The sequence below is a fragment of the Marmota monax genome, unplaced genomic scaffold, assembly GCF_021218885.2.
Source record: "Marmota monax isolate L192 unplaced genomic scaffold, Marmota_monax_Labrador192_F-V1.1 WCK01_AAM20220418_F8-fsc00008, whole genome shotgun sequence".
NCBI lineage: Eukaryota > Metazoa > Chordata > Mammalia > Rodentia > Sciuridae > Marmota > Marmota monax.
Window position 1 is genome coordinate 2110041 of NW_026694432.1, and position 14343 is coordinate 2124383.

General features: G+C 46.7%; 1 protein-coding gene and 1 long non-coding RNA gene across 3 annotated transcripts in view; one reads left to right on the forward strand and one right to left on the reverse strand.

Moving 5' to 3' along the window:
* Agbl4 (AGBL carboxypeptidase 4) overlaps window positions 1–14343 on the forward strand; it is a 1469059-nt gene that overhangs the window by 1439570 nt on the left and 15146 nt on the right. The window lies entirely within an intron of this gene.
* On the reverse strand, window positions 9025–13327 carry LOC131423189 (uncharacterized). Of its 2 annotated transcripts, none has more exons than XR_009224274.1 (2): window positions 13218–13327; window positions 9025–9904 (listed from the first exon to the last, which is right to left on the reverse strand). It is a non-coding gene; the product is annotated as an uncharacterized LOC131423189 (long non-coding RNA). The 2 variants fall into 2 exon arrangements; XR_009224275.1 differs by having other exon boundaries at window positions 9025–9907.

Below are 14343 nucleotides of genomic sequence, written 5' to 3' on the forward strand. Positions count from 1 at the left end.
GGCAGTTTGGTTGGCCGCTGAGTACCTGCATGATCTAACAGGAGAAGAGCCTGTCTTGGGGAGTTTCTGCCACTGCGGTCCCCAGGAACACCTGGAAGGCAGACCGGAATCCCACCCCAAAACTGGAGCCCAGCCAGCCCAGAGCCCCCTTCCAGCTGAGTTGATCCCAGATCAGTCATACCCACCTCCTGTGGACTCAGGACAGAAAGAGAAGGAAAAGCCAATGTTGTTTAAAATGGATTAAATCTTTAGGGCAGGGACTGCTGAGATGAGGCGGCCAGAGGGGTGGGGTCCTTGTTTTTGCACCCACCAAGGCTAGTCATTTTGAGTGAGGAATAATATGATCAGATTGGCAGGAGTTTTAGCAGCTGGAGAAAGACAGTAACTGCAAGACCCAGTAGAACTTGAGAGGCCAGATGAGTCTTCCCAGCAGAGCCTTCCATCTGGGCCTGTGAGGACTTCAGCACTGTCTGTGGCCACGCCCAGGGAGGGAAGCTTGTTGGAGAGTCCCAGCCTGGGGCCTTGGGTGAGTTACTGCTGTTCCAAGGGACTGATCTTTCGACCTTGCATAGCCCTCCAAGGCCCAAACTGCTGGCTGAAGGAAGCCCCTCACTCTTTCCTTCAATGGGCAAACAAACATCATTTTCTGAGTCCAGGGCGTGGTCAGGAAGCACTGGCTTAGTGCTCTAAGGGTTCCAGCCCCTCCCTTCCAGCTGACCTGTTGCCTCTGAAGGGCCATTTCCTTTAGCCCCAGGTGTGCCTCCTTCCTCTCATGCTCAGGTGGTGGCAGAGAACAGAGAGCCAGTGTTGCACCTCTGCATCCAGGAGATACTAGCCTGGGACTTTCTATTACCTCATTGAGACAAAAACAATAGAATGCATTTAAATTCCAGACCCCATCAGCTACAGCCTGTGTCTGAAACCTTCACAGCAGCCTCTGCTCTAGCCTGAGCGCTGCCCCCAGCTCATCTGGACCCGACATCTCTACAGGGCCCATTCCCCTCCCCACCAGGCCCATTCCCCTCCCCACCAGGCCCATGCAGGGCTGGGCATCAAAAGAAAAGAGAGTCAGGGGTTCAATGTGGGCCCAGAATCTCTGGGACCTAGGGAGGGCCAGAGGGCTGGTGCAGGTGGGGGTGACCTCCTGGAGAGGATGGGTCTTAATATTTCCCAAGGTGATGGAACACACATTGCACAGGTGTTTTCACATATGTTGGCAAGGTCACAGGCGATTGTCACAATAACTTTGTGATGGAGGAACAATCATTCCCATTTTAAAGTTTAGAAAACAAAGGCTCAGCAAGGTCAAAGAATCAGACAGAGCTGCACAGCCAGAAAGTGGCTCTATTAGCCAGAGCCCTGCAGAGAAATAGAACCAGTAGATTCTGTTTCCAATAGGATGGATGGATAAACAGATAGATGATTGATAGATAAGGAGAATGTGTGTGTGTGGGTGGGTGTGGGTGTGTGTGTGTGTGTGAGAGAGAGAGAGAGAGAGAGAGAGAGAGAGAGAGAGATCTTTTAAAGAATTGCCTCATGTTCTTCTAGAGACTAGCAAGGGTGAGCCAGCAGCTGGAGACCAGGGAAGCACCAATGTTGACGTTCAAGCCCCAAGGCCACCTGGGGCTCGTTTCCCTCTTGCTTAGAGGAGGTCAGTCTTTTGTTCTGTTTAGACCTTCAACTGTTGAATGAGGCCCACCACATTATGGAAGGCACTCTGCTTTACTCAAAGTCCTCTGGTGAAAATGTTAGTCTCATCCAAAACACCCTCACAGAAACATCCCGAATAATGTTTGACCACGTATATGTGCCCCACAGTCCAGAGCAAGTTGATGCAAAAAATTCACCACCACAGTGGGATAGCCTGAGTTTGCCCCCAGGTCCTCTGTCTTCAGAACCTGAATTTGACCCCATCAGAACACCAAAAAGAGTTTAAAGAAAGAATTTCAAGTGGCGGCATCTAGTCCAGTTTGGTAATCACATATTGAGGGTTCCATTGTATGAAGCCCTATCAATGTTGAGATTAAATACAGAACAAGACACATCTACCTTCTCAGCCCAGCAAGGGAACCTACAGCCTACACTAAGGGAAAAGCATGCTGAAGAGATCATCATGAATAGAGGCTCATGAATAGAAGCAGGCATGTTAAGAAATTGGCCTGTCTAAAGTGGCAAGGGATAGTTAGGGACTGAAGTTGGAAAATTTCTTTGGGGCCAAAGCATTGCATGCAGTACTACTTCTTGGTTTCTAGCTTATAGACAATATGGAGCTAGAGAAGGTTCTTGGGCAAGAGAGTAGCATGAGGAAATTACCATATTAAAAGGTGTGGATTGCATCCACAGGAGGAGCTAGTTTACCGGAGACCAGTGGGTACTTCCCTTGGTATGATTCTGGAAGCTTTGCGAAGTCCATACTTTATTCCCCAATCAAGAAAGAAGCCACCAGCAAGGGCCAAGAACTTCTCCCATCTACTGACTTCTCAATGAATCTGCAAAATTAAGGATGAACACCCTATTGTGGCGAGCACTATTCTAGATATTTTCCCCAATTTAATCTCAAAACAACCAAATGAAGAGAACAGGAATTCAGAGAGATGAAGTAACTTTCCTAAGGTTACACAGCTCATAGACATGAGGCCAGAATTCCCCCTGGAGCTGTTGAAGTCCAGTGCCTTCCCTCTTAACCACTAAACTCCAGGAAGGTGGGCTTGGGAAGGGCCCTGGATGCTTGAGCACTGTGAGGAGAAAAGAGGAGTAAAATTAGGGGTAATGGGAAATACAGGAGTTGAGAAGCTAAACACCCTTTATTTCGGGACGCCAGTGCCTCACAAGGCCTGATGCAGAGGTGGATCAGGGAAACAGGAGGCCCGGTCCTATGTGAAAGGCACAGAAAGCAGCAGGGGACCTGGGAAGAGATGGTGAGGTTTGCTGTAACCACCCTCCAGGATGCCCAGCTCCCCTCCTGTCCTGAGGGTTCCTGTTGGCGGTGGGGAGGGCGGTCAGTCCCTCCAGAGTTTAACCCTCCAGTGCACAGCAGAGCAGGCCCTGAGGCCCATCTGTGACCATAGCCTTACCTGGAGGGAGGCATCAGCTGTTGTAATTAGGCTTCATTAAAATGCTGATTAATAACATCTTGCCCAGGGCCAGGTGTAGGACAGGACTGGCTTGGTCACTGTAGATGTTAGTATTCTTTGCAGCTATTTACCCACAGGTTACACCCCTGCAAGGCCCAAAGGAAAGGAGTCACAGAGACTGTGAAAATGTCCCTGAACAGGGGACCAGCTGCGAAAGGCCAGCACAAGAAGATAGAGTCTGAGCCCAGAGAACCCTGTAGGTCAAACTAGGAGTCTAGGTCACAGAGCAGGGCACCGCTGGCAGCCACGCTGCCTCCTTCCTGCAGATGTGGTATTTGGCCAGGAACATTTTGCGGGCTGGTGAGTTGGTTAGTTGGTTGGTTGGTTTGTTGGTTGGTTGGTTGAATTTTCAGTTTGAGATTCTTTGAGGGGAGCATTTACTGTCCAACTTGTCACTACCCCCCTGTTGTTTTCGTATCTGTCACTGCACATATTTACATCACGTACCTGTCCCCGGAAGCCGTTTGAGGGACTCTTTTGCACATGCTGGAGAAGACGGGGCAGTAAGAGGAATGAGTCACCATTCTGGGAAAATGTGGGAACCAGAGCACAGACAGAGCAGGGCACGCAGCATGGACAGGGGTCTCTGGGACATTGCAAGTGCCAGACAGGATGCAGAGGAGCCCAGAGGTAAAGCCAGATTGATTGGATCCTGAGTGGGGAGAGGGAGAGAGGGGTCAGGAGAAGGCAGGGGAGCCTGAGCCCAGAGGGAGGTCCCGAATGCCCTATTTAATGGGTTTGGACTCCATCCAGAGAAAGTGCGGAATCATTAAAGAGGTTTAAGTCAGGAAAGGATGTAGTCAGATCGGCATCACAGGAATATCACTCTGGCAACGGTGATAAGAATGGTTTGGGTAGCAGCAGGGAGAGACCAGAGGCTGTTGCAGTAACTAGAGGAGCGATCGCGAGGCAGCTTGTGGCAGCGTGAGGGAGGGGAGCAAAGGCGCTCAGCTGGGACCTTTCTCCACCCTTCTTGAGTGTGGGATCCTGGGCCTTACTGAGTTCATTGGATGTTCAGTGACTGTGCACAAAAAAAGGGGTCTGGCCGCATACCCACCTTCTAAAGAGAAAGCAAGGCTCTTGGGAAGTGCAATGTTCAGGGCCCAAAGGTAAGAGGACAGCCCTGAATGTGGTCTCCTGGCCACTCTCTCTCTTACATCTCATGGCAGCAGCCAAGCTTCGCCAGTTTTTAATTTGAACTCTCACAGCTAAGCCCAGTTCTACAGATCAGGACACTAAAGCTTCCCAGTGATCAGCTCATTTCCTGGAGCTGCTGGTGACTAGAAGCTCTTCGCCATTCCTTTTCTGTGTGTATCAAAGAAATTTATTTTTCTGAGCACCTATCTGCTGATCTACCTGTCTGCTTATCTGTGAATCACCTTTTGTGCTCCTCATTCTGTCTCTGAGAATTTCTTTATCTTGGAAATATTCTCTCTGCCTTTCTCTCCCTGTTTTTCTTTTCCTAATTCTCTTTCCCTCTCCCACTCTGATTCTCCCACGTCATCTCTATCGTCTCTCCCTCTTCCTCTTGTCCTCTCTCCCTCTCCTTTCTGTTTCTTCTTCTCTGTCCCCAGTTCTGATTAGACAAATGACTCAGGGATGAGGCCAGTCTCTGCCCAGTGGTTAATTGATGGCTGCTATAGAATTGCCTAAGTGAGGAACTCTTGTCATTAGCAAGAGATGGGTTGCCTTGGCCCACGACTAGGAAACCTTTGAAATCCTGCATCTAAATTGCTATTCTTTTGACTGCTGCTAGTGATGCTAATTAGCTGTGTTAATTGGATGTTTTGATATTTGAAGAGCAAAGCAATCCAACTCCTTCCTCCAGAAAGCCAAAATTATTAATGAATTTGGCAGCAGTCTTGGCTTTTTCCGCAGTGGGCACACGCAGAAATTTAGGGGCAGGAAAAGGGGTTGTTCTGAGGAAGTGTCTTTCCAGAGAGAGAGAGAGAGAGAGAGAGGGAGGGAGGAGGAGGAGGGAAGGAGAGACTGATTGTGGAGATTCCTGGTGGTGAGGTCATCCATGGGACAGCCCCAGAGACCTAGCATGAGGAATTTGGCCCTCCTCCTCTGCCACTGCAGGCAGTAACCCTGGACAGGCACACTTGAACTTTTGCACCCTGGTGCCTAGCATGGCTCCTGGCACATATTATCATTTAACATATTTTATTGAGTGAATAACCAACAGGATCCTTGCTTTTGAAGTCAGTCTTGGATTCAAATCCCAGTACAACCACTTTGGGCTAGATGTTTTGAGCAAAGGTTGTCATCTGAGTCCCAAATTTCCTCCCAAGTACATATTGATGAAGACTTTGATGAACATGATTTTCTCCAACTTGCTATCTTTACAATCATCCCACTGTGAATGATAGACAACTGGTACCCTACATACTGAGCCTGCCTTTTTATCTAGCTCAGAGGTGGCAAATCAATGCTAAGGAAAAGATATGCACAGAATTCTGTGAAGACCAGAGAACAGAGCCAATTCAACCTTCAGGAGTCTAGGAAGACTTTTCAAATGGGCTGGATGTTGAACTCAATCTGATTAAGCATTCACCAAGAGGAGAAGCAAAGTTAGAAGGAAGAGGACAGCATTGCACAAGTGTTTGCAAAGCCTGGAGCCACGGACAAGCACCTCACTGCTCCAGAATACAAGGCCTGTGATCTCTCAGGGTCCCATTAGCTCCATGCAGTGGAATTCCTCAAAACCCCTTTTTCCTATATTGTAGAATACTTCTTCCCCAAGGAGAAAACCATAAGGAAGGGCAGAACCAAGATGCAAAGAAAAGGAAGGTTGGGTGTTGTTGAGGAGGCTTGATGTCTCCATCACCACCGAAAGCAACATTCTTCAGGAAGTCAGGCTCAGAGCCTGCAATCTGGTGGCTTCAGTCAGGGGTCTCCAGAGAAACAGAACCACTAGCAGACATAGATCTAGAAGTCTGCATCTCCTATTGATTCTATGTTTATGTACACACACACACACTCCAATTATGGAGGTTGAGAAGTCCCAAGATATGTAGTCAACAAGCTGGAGTCCCAGGAGAAACTGGGTCTAAAGGCCTGAGAATGAGGAGAGCTAATGGTGGGAGTTCCAGTCTGAAAGAGGACTTGAGACCCAGGAAGAGCCACTGGTCCAGTTCTAGTGCAAAATCCAGGAAAGTCCAATGTCCTTTCTCCAGCAGTTAAATAGGAATCAGGCAGGTCTTCCATCCATTGGGTGAAGCCTATTCACATTAGGAATGGTGACATGGTTTACTCAGTCTGTTCATTCAAATGTTCATCCCATCTAGAAATACCCTTACACATAACACTCAGAATGATATTTGGCCAAGTATTCTGGGCACCCCATGGCCCAGTCAAGTTGACACATAACACAACCATCTTGCTGGTTAATTGGCCCATAGGACATTTTCAAACACCATCAGTGGAAGCACAGTCAGAAAGTGTGACCACAAGTTCCAAAGGCTCAGTACAAAAGTTGGTAACTGATGCTATAATTGGGAGGAGCCAGATCATAAGAGGATTTGACATCAGGAAAAGGAGCTTAGGAACTTATCCAGAAAGCAATACGGAATCCAAACCACCAATGCAGAGATGTTACATGGTCTTTGATGGTCTATTTCATAATGCCTACTAGACCACAAGCCCTCCAAAGTTGCCACTCATATCTGAGTTACCTCTGTATCTCCAGGGTTAGGCACAGTGCCAGGAACACAATAAATGTTCGTAATTGGTGGCTGAATAAAATAGGGATGGCTAAATGGCTATCCAGAGAGTAAGTGACCTGCTCAACATCCTGTGAAATCTGATGACAAAAGCAGGCTTGACCCCAGACTAGAGCGAAAGCCAAATACTCCTGCAGACCAAGTCACAGCTTATTCAGTGTTGTCGAGTTTGAATGCATTCTACATGTCCCACCTGTCTCTGAAATACCAACTCCTTTCCCTCAGGAAGCCTAGGGCACCCACGCCCAACCTCAAAAAGCTCACTGGCCTCATAATTCACTAGTCCCAGCAACGTTCCAGCCAGATATCTTCTCCTAGGCAACCCACTGCCATTATCGAATATTTAAAAATCACCCATCATGGTCCAAGGCCTAGGACATTGACAGATAGATAAAACACAGTACTCAAACACTAGTCTGAACCTCAGCACCTCAAGGGCACAGCACATTCTGATGCCCCCTCAGTGTCCATCATGGCTTAAGGAGGCTGAATCATTGAGTGAGGGAACTTCAGTGGTGGAGAAGAAATAGCACCCACAGATCATATCACAAAAGATAATAGGCTTCTGGCGTCACGGAAGAGGGCAGAGTTCAGAGTAGGGGAGAGATCTCTCAGGAACAATTTTCAAAGATTTCGTGGAGGAAGTGAAAGCTTCTAGTCTAAGCCTCAAAGGATGACCGGGACTGAGAGCAAGATGGAGATGCTGAATACTGCAGGTAGAGAGAGAACGTGAGCAAAGACACAGGCTCCATTAGTACTTCCTCAACAAGAGTCCACTCATTGTTTACCAGGTGCTAAGAAGGGCTCAGGGAAACTCAGCACCCTCCCAGAATTTACAACTCCAGAGCGGAAAGAGGCAGGAGAAGGAAGCACCTGTGTGTGTGTGTGTGTGTGTGTGTGTGTGTGTGTGTGTGTGGCGTTGGGGTAGATTGGGGAGGGCAGTGGTTCAACATTAAGGGAAAAGTCTAGAGAACATCAATTTGGTAGGGCTAAATCAAGAACATTCAAGGATCAGACATTTCAGATCACCTTTGGTCTCCATTCTCTACCAGCTACAAGAGGCTTTGATATGCAGGGAGAGAGAGCTGGCACTTACAGAGTTCCTGCCATGTAGTTCCTGTACATGCAGTTTCTTATTTAACATTCTAAACCACTTTGAAGTAGGCCTGTGTGTCCCCGTTTTACAAATGAGGAAGCTAGTTTTAAGCAACTGGTTAGTGGTGGGATCTTTGTGATTCCAAAGTCCCTGCTTCCCCCACCACCACCCACTACCCCATGCTGACTTTGTTCTCTTTCCTTCCACATCAAACACCTTTGACAGCCTGTAGACTGTGTGTGTGTGTATACATGCATGTGCCGGCTCACGTCCTCCTGCATACAAGTACCAACTGTGAGCTAAGGGAGATTCTGATTACTTCTGTCCAATTAATGCTCTGTTCATTCTTGCTGTCTTCTTGTGATTAGAATTAATTGCTGCTGATTACACTGTGTGGAAGGAAAAGGACGGGCCATCAGCAGTTCCGCTTGGGGGATCAAAACATTGTAATGCAAAACAAAACTGGCTCCTGAGGACTTGAATTTTAAAATTTGCTCTGTTGGAGCAAGATTAGGTATTCTGTGACCAAAATCAATATTCTATGACCCCATCCAGGCAGAAGGACAACCTGCCCCTGTTCTGGTCAGCAGTAAAGATAAAAGGAAGTGAGGCAGTAGATTTATTTGGAAAGCTGGTGTGTGTAAAAAACTGTTCACGTAAATTTGCAAATCTATTTCCTGTCTGTAAAATCAGGAGGTTTGATGAGATGAATTCCAATTTCTTCTATTAGCTGAAATGAGGTTGTAAGTAACAGAAACCCCAACTCAAATGGACTTAAATAAAAAGGGGGAGTTAATTAGGTTATAAAATTCTAAGTCCAAAGGAAAACTGGTCTGGTCATACAGGCATAGCTAGATGGAGGGACTCACATAGTGCCATCAGGAGTTGGGTCTCAAGCTCTCCAAGCTTACCACCTCACCTGTGTTCTGAGTGTTGGCCCCATCCTGCTAAAAGCTCTCCCCCATGAATATGACTGCCAGCAGCTCCTGGTAGTTATCTTATCCTTTCAGAATTAAGGGCTGTGTTTTTCAGTTTTCTCTTACTATAACAAATAACTGAAGTGGTCAACTTATAAAGAAAAAAGGTTTATTTTGGCTCATGGTTTTAGAGGTTCCAGTCCATGGTCAGGTGGACCTATTGCTTTTAGGCCTCTGGCGGGGGTGCTGGGTTGCAATGGCAGGGAATGTGTTGTGAAGCCAATTTTCTCACTTCATGGCTAGGAAGCAAAAAGAGAGAAGGAGGAAGGGGCCACGGTATGTCCCCAATGACCTAAGGACCTCTCACCAGGCCCCACCTCTTAAAGGTTCCACCACCATCCAATAGTGCCACCCTGGGCACCAAGCCTTTAACACTTGGACCCTTGTAGGATATTCAAGATGTAAATTATAGCAAGGGCAGTGCCCTGCTTCACAAGGCCCAGAATTAAGTTTCATGGGGCTACAAGCTATACTTGACTAATTGCTGTGGCTCCCAGAGTGTGGGTAAGAATCAGCCCCTCCCTGAGCCACAAGAGCTGAGATTTGGGGGTTCAATATGAGGAAAAGGGGGTATCATGAGAAGGGAACATAATAAGCAGGAAAATAAAATGAAACAGATAATCACTATTGGAACCTTCTGCTCACATATTTTATGATTCTGTAATCACAGGCATGCCATCAAGTGCAGAAAGGGCGGGGTAGTTTAAGGCAAAAAAAAAAAAAGTGGATAAATGACCTATTTTTGAGCATGAGCTTCTTGTTAAACTCCATTCTGGATGCTTCCACACCCACCACGTCATTCAGTCTCCACAGTGCTCTTGTCAGTAACTAGGCAACACCCAAGGAAATAGAGGATCAGGGCGAATCACTTGCCTGACCACTTGTCCTTGACTTGTTCTTTCCACAGGTGTTATCTGGTGGTGTATCAGACTGGGGAAGAGGCAGGCTTGCTCTCAAGGAGTGCAAGGCAGTCTGCTGGGGAAGAGAGACAAAGAGCAGTGGAGATAGTGGAGATTATGGGTGCAGGGCGTACATCCTAGGTCTGGTGGCCCCCACGCCATGCTCCCCTTTGCCGCTTCCTGGCACAGACCCAGGGCTCCCTGCTCTGCATAGTGGGGCATTGCTCTGAGAGTCTATAGTTCAAGAGGAGCTCTTGGGCTGGGGATGTGGCTCAAGTAGTAGCGCGCTCACCTAGCAGGCATGAGGCACTGGGTTCGATTTTCAGTGCCATATAAAAATAAAATAAAGATATTGTGTCCACCTAAAACTAACTAAATAAATAAATGTTAAAAAAAGAGGAGCTCTGTCCCTGGGGCCTAGTATTATTTCCTTAGCTGTAACTAAATGCCAAAGGAATCTGACCCCTTTACCCCAGGATTCACCTGCATGGGCTAGAGGCCATCATTCCTCCCCAAAATCTTTTTACTCCTGCAACCAAGAAAGAATCACATCTCTAGCCTCCTTAGAAATGGCTATCAGATGATGGTATTCAGGGCTTCCTTCTATTCATTAGACAGTCCCTTTTCCAGGGCCCTTGGTCTGATGGACTTTTCCTCCTTTCATAGGATGGAGAGAGAAAGAGCAAGTCCACATTACCTTTTGGAGTTTGTGATGTTTACTTTAATACCCATCCTGGTTCCCTATAGAATTTCTTTTTCTCTCACAATCCTATTTTCAGTTTACTATTACTACCATTTTTCCCTTCAGTGAAGTCTTGAGGTAATTCTGACCCCGGAAGAGGAAGGGGCCAAATTTCTCTCCAAATGCCTACCATTGGCAGTACTCATTTTTTCACAGGCACATGTTTAATTGAACACCTAGTATGCCAGACACTCTGCTAGGTACCGGGAAATACTGTGAACAGAGCAGTCATGTTTGCAACCACCAAACTTGGTAGTCTTATAGGAGAGGCAAATATTTATCAAAAAACACACATTATAATGCAAAGTTATGATGTGAGGGTCTATGAAGGGATGCCAAGATATGCTGGGAGGGCCGTGACTTGGTGAGAAGGTCAGGAAAGGCTTCCTTGTGGAATTGACAGTTAGGCTGAGGTCTAAAGAATAGTAGGAGGCACCTAGAGACAATGGTGCAGAGGGTCTGGGACACCGTTCCAGGGAGGGGAATCATGAAGTGACACAAAACTGGTATAAGAAATCCCTGTTGCCCAAGGGACAAATAAAAGCATGGGCTATATAATCTGGCCAGTTGTCTTATTGTTACTAAAATAGAGCAGGAAGGAGGAGGCATGGAACAGGCATGTTTTATATCCTGACATGAAGTAAATTCTAATCAGTATTTGTCAGAGAGGAGGAGACAGTCTGGTAGTCAGACAGGCCTTAGGTACAAGAAAATTACAATAAGACTACAACCATCTCTTCTTTACCTGGCCATGTCCTACTTTTCCTCCAAATCCTCCAGTTTTCAACCTTATACTCCATTTGTCAGTTTGCTACTCCCCTGTAAAGTGAGCTTTATGAGGGCCAGAAGAGCTTGTCCCATGCAGTTGTGTTCCAGCAACTAGAAAAGTGCCTGGTATATAGTAGACTCTCAATTATTTGTTGACTGAATTGTTTAATGAAGACTCATCTCAAAAGAAAAAAAAATCACACAACTAGCTTTCTCAGTTCAGCTCAGATGTTGCCTTCTCTAAGCCTCTGGGGTTCCTTCCAATATTAGATGTCACCTTCTGAGCTCCTGCTTCCCTTACTTACTTCCCTCTGCCATAGTAGTCATTGCCCTGAATTGTGATTTTTTTTTTTTTAACATGTCCTCTCTATGGGCTGCTCCAGGACAGGGGCAGATCTCTTATCTCCAAATCCACACCAATGGCAGTGGTAGCTCACCCAGCAGATACTCAATAAGTATCAGGTCAATGAATACATTCATTTTTAAAAGAGTTAATAAGGAATTATAGAGTAATAATAACTTTTAAAAAGCTATAGGCCTTATAGCTGGACAGATCTAGTTTAAGTCCTCACCCTCTACTTGCTAGCTGAGTGATGTTGGATGGACTGCACCTCAGTCTTATAATCTGTAACATGGGGATAATAAAATCTACCTTGTTTGTGAGTAGCAAATGAAACTAGCACAGTGTCTGGAAGATATTAAGTGTTCATGAACATTAATTCCATCCCTAATTTTCAGTTTTGTGACTTGAACTTGAACAGTTAAAAAGAAGGTAGAGTAAGGAAGAAAATTATAAAATGTTAGGGCCAGAAAGACCCTAAAGATTGGATTTAAGCCCCAAATAATACCTTTCCTAGGGATGGGATCATTTTCATTTTGCTTGACATGGAAAAAGGACATCCCAAAATGAGGATTAAATGCATGGAGGTGGCCGATAATGTAGTAATGATCACCCCTTGGTCAAAGTGGGAAGGAAGCCCAATTCCTCCTTATTGTTCATGAGGACAATTTGAAGGCCTGGAGTCAGAGACCTGCCCAAAGTCACAGAGCAGCTGGTGAAAGCTGACGCTCAAATACGGGTCTTTTGGCTCCTGTGATACTGCTTACTGCTTATTCCACAAGTGCACGAAAGGGCTGCAGATTCAGGCCTGATTAAGAATCAAGACACAGGAATGGGGAGTGGGTTTCATTTAAAGATCCAGGATCTTATATCCTGCCCCTGCTCCAAACACCTTAGTGGTCCTCTTAAGTTGTTGTTCCAGGGCTTGATGCTTCCCAAAGACTGACCCCCAATTCTCAGCCACAGAATGGCCAGGCCCCAGCTGGGTTTCACAGTTACCCACTAGCAATCACCTTTGTTGAGCTATTCTTTGACTCCTACAGTAAACTGGGGTCCCTGGACTCTTCAAGGTTTTCTAGTTAAGCTAATGCACATGCACTTAGGACAGGCTCTCCTTCTGGTTCATGCCATTCCAAATCTAGCCTGATCTCACTCTCCAGCACCGCCAGATTCTCACTAATCCCAGAAAAGTCAGAATGTAAGAAAGGTATGGGTTGAGAAATGACAAGAGGGGCAATTTCCTGGGAAGTGGTGATAAACGCAATCATCTCCACCCACAGACCTAGCACAGAGATTCTTAACATTTTGAAGGATGTTGAAACCTGCAGAACATTATGAATATTCACCTTAGCAAATTCACATGCACATATACAATTTTACCTATAACATCAGAGGGTTCAGGAAGCCCCTAGGGGTCCCAGGCAGGAACTCCTGACCTAGAGGCTCACAGAACATCGGAGCTCAAGGGTTTCAGCCCATCAGCAAGGCAATCCCTCCTCCACCTGTACAGATTGGAAAACTGATCCAGAGACTCACCTCGCACAGGCTGTGCATCCACCCAGAAACAGAGCTGAGCCTGACGCCAGGACCATCAGTGTTCCTGTGCGTATTATGCCCCTCCTCCCTCTTCCTTCCCTGGTGCTCCGAGATAGTGCTGTGCAAATATTTACTTTGGTCTTTGGTCTTGTTTTTACTGAGTATCAGTTGACGCTTCTAAAAATATATACACAAGTAGGGGCTGAGCATCTCTCAGAGAAACAGAACCCTCTCTCAGGCCAAGCGGCATTAAAGTCCTAACAATTGCTGAGCTGCAGCCCAGCTGGGCAGCCAGGACTGATTTCAAGAGCCAATTTCCAGAGCCCTGGTCAAATGTCAGTGGGGAAATTGCTGGTGCTTGGAGTGGAAGAGGAGGGGGAACTGGAGGGAGAGGATCATGTCTCTCTAAAGTGAGAAGCAGGTCTGGGATAGACAGATGGAAACACCTGTAATCTGGGCAAGTAGGGAAGTGGGAACACCTCAAGGACTGAGGTGTGGGGGGGGGATGGAGGGAAGTCGCTCTTCCCTGACAAAATAGTGTGAGGGGGCTGAGATAGCCAACCTCCGGGGTTAATGTAGCCTGTGACAGTCAAGTCCCTCTCCCTTCCCATCCACTGTCCCTTTTACAGATTCGGAAGCCAAGGCCCCTCTCAGTCAAGTCCCTGCCCACCTCTCCTGCTTCCCCTGCGACACCTCCACTCTACATAGTCCCTGTCCAACCACCCCCATGAAGTTTTTGGTTGTCACATGGGATAGGTGCTGCTAATGAGTGAGAGAGTCCAAGGATGCCACTAAATACCCTACAATGCATAGGACAGCGCCACAGTGCAGAATCATCCAGCCCAAAATATCAGTAGTACGTGGACTGTAAGCAGGACATCTCAAGGCAGGACATCTCTGTTTTGTTCACCCCCACAGAGCCACCATGTGTGATGTTATGCATGTATTGCAAGGCCCAGCACGCCGGTGTTAGATAAATATCTGTTGAATAAATCAATGAAAAACAAATAATGAATGAATAACACCAGCCTGCCTGTCTGAAATCCAAAACTCCCCCAAGGTCATTCCACCCAGAATCAGGCATATTAGACCTGAGCTCAGATCTGCATCTGTGCTGACTTCTCTT